This window comes from Marmota marmota, unplaced genomic scaffold (genome assembly GCF_001458135.2).
Source record: "Marmota marmota marmota unplaced genomic scaffold, marMar, whole genome shotgun sequence".
NCBI classification, from domain to species: domain Eukaryota; kingdom Metazoa; phylum Chordata; class Mammalia; order Rodentia; family Sciuridae; genus Marmota; species Marmota marmota.
The window spans coordinates 45,806,464-45,808,979 of NW_026000005.1; the positions used below are offsets into that span (position 1 = coordinate 45,806,464).

Sequence of the window (2,516 nt, forward strand, 5' to 3'; positions counted from 1 at the left end):
GAAACTCTTAGTGCCAAGTGTGTTTTAAGTATCTCATACACTTTGCCAATTGAAGCCATGTCATTAGCATGAACCTAGGGATCAGGGCACAGGGGGGAATCAAGGGCCCCGCGGGAAGGATGGGGGAGGGAAGTTCTCTGACGTGATCACACTGAGCCTGTCCAGGGTTCTAACCAGGAAGAAGCTTCTTGAAGAAGTTGCTGCAGACAAAGGAAACACCAAGTGTGCAGTCTTTGAGCTCTCCAAGATGGGAAAATGGTCTGCTGAGAGCTAGAAGCAGTTTTCGGTCTCCCTGAAGGGGAAATCTGAACATCCTTGACTGGGCTGGTCCTTTGGTTTGGGGAAAACTTACCTCTTTGGTCCTTGGGGTAGGCAGATGGCCTCAGAGAGGAGCCCTGTGACCTTCTCTCTGGTACTATGCCTGCAATGATGTCAACTTACATGGCAAAAGGGACTTTGCCGATATCAGTGAGGCTACTAATCAGCTGAACATAAAACAAATCATCCTGGATTATCCAGATGTGCCCAATATAATTGCACAAATCCTAAAAACAGAAAAGAAAGGCAGAGAGATTTTCAGTATGAGTGTTTTAACAAATTCTGGTGTACAGGGTACAAGAACCAGCCATCAAAGACAGAAGGAAGGTGTCAACAGACTGAAGAAAGGCTGACAAATCTAGGATTGTACAAGGTGCCATTTGTTAGGGACTTAGAGACAGAAGCACATCTTGGGCCACAGCAAGGCAGGAAGATCCACAACCCCAAAGCAGGAGGAAAGGGTTCACAAAGGTAGGCCTTGACCAGAATGTACCTGGGCTTTCTCTGTTTACATGTCAAAATGCAGTTAAGAAACTGTCCAACGACATGCTCTACCTTGACAGTACTTAACTTATCCTAAAGGGTTTGAAAAGCTCGATACCAAGGTGACCCTAATCACATCAACCTAGATCCCTGTAGCGAGCAAAACACACCATTGTTGGCTTTGAAGATGTAGGGGCTACAAACCAAGGATCACAGACAGCTTCTGGAAGTGGAGAACACCTCTGGCTGTCAGTCAGTGAGGCAGCAGGAGCCTCCATCCTACAACCACAGGGAGAACCAGAAGCAGGTTCTTCCCCGAGTCTCCCAAAAACCCAGACTGATGACGTCTTCATTCTGGCCTTGTGAGACCCTAAGCAAAGGACTCAGGAGCCCAGCTGGAACTTCTGACCAACAGAATTGTGGGGTAATAAACGATATTTTTTGAGCTGTTAAATAGTGGTTATCTGTGATGGCAGAAATGGGAAAGAACACATCTCTCTAATTACACACTTATAAAAAGGGGCAAGTTATTAATTTTTACAACAATGCACTAAATTCTGAGATTTCTCAGAACATTCATTTATATAAAAATAAAATACCATTATTTTAAAAGGGAGGGGGACAGTTATGAAACTGTGGGGATATAGAGCTGACTGTGATCATGGAAAGTGTCATTGACAGTGTGGCAAAAGCCATCACACTCTGTGTGATGATGTACCTTCTAGAAGAGTCTTTCATTGCCAACTACAGTTGGAGACCCTGTGCCAAAGCACCATTTGGTCAACGGAAAAGTGCTCTCTACTCCTAGGTACTCTTGGAGGCTTGACCAAGAGGCATTTCTGCTTCCTTGGTGAAGGAGAGCCTTTCCTTAGATTTTGATCATGTGAAAGGAAATATTCTTTAAACTTTCCTCCGGCTCTTGGTATGGCAGAGGTTAGAGACCTAGTATTATTGGTTAGAACCCACAGAATGTGCATACCCAGAGACAGATTTATTTCAAGGAATTCCTCATATGATTATGGTAAGTCCCAAATCTGCAGGGTGGGTCAAGAGGCTGGGGACCCAGGGAAGAGCTGATGGTGCAGATGAAGTCCAGAGGTCCCTGCTGGCACAATTCCTTCCTGCTCGAGGAAGGTTGGGGTTTTTTGTTTTGTCTTGTTTTGTTTTGTTCTATTAAGGCCTTCAGATGATTAGATGAGACCCACCCAAATTATGGATGGAAATCTCCTTTACTCAAAATCCACCATTTCAAATGTCAGTCTTCCAAAACCACCCCCACAGAAACATCTGGAATAATGTTAGCCTGTTATCTGGACACTGTGGCCCAGCCAACTGACACATTATAAGCCATCACACTGTGGGCAGAGAGTGGATTGGTTGGTTTGTTTAAGATATACATGTTTTCTTCAAAGAATAAAAAGCACATTTTAAAAATGCACAGTAATACTGCATAGAGTTTTAGGGTTAAATACAGATAGAAGTTAAAAGTATAAAAACATTCATGGGAATGCTAAACACTAGATTTGGAGCTACTGTTCTGATACTAAATTTACCACTGGAAGATAAGGTAGGAGGTGTGGTCTAGGGAGCATTAGTAATATTTATTTTTATTAATTGTTCATTATATTTTTCTTTATACATTTTATAGCTTGAGTTATTTGAATTAATTATTTTTAAATGAATATATAAATTATCCAGACAAATTTTTAAAAACA

The 2,516-nt window shown here is 42.2% G+C and overlaps 1 long non-coding RNA gene across 1 annotated transcript; it reads left to right on the forward strand.

The window, feature by feature from the left end:
- The first annotated feature begins 537 nt into the window (after positions 1–537).
- Positions 538–1,255, forward strand: LOC125618284. The gene is made up of 2 exons (XR_007349523.1): positions 538–789; positions 901–1,255. It is a non-coding gene; the product is annotated as an uncharacterized LOC125618284 (long non-coding RNA).
- The last annotated feature ends 1,261 nt before the right edge of the window (positions 1,256–2,516 follow it).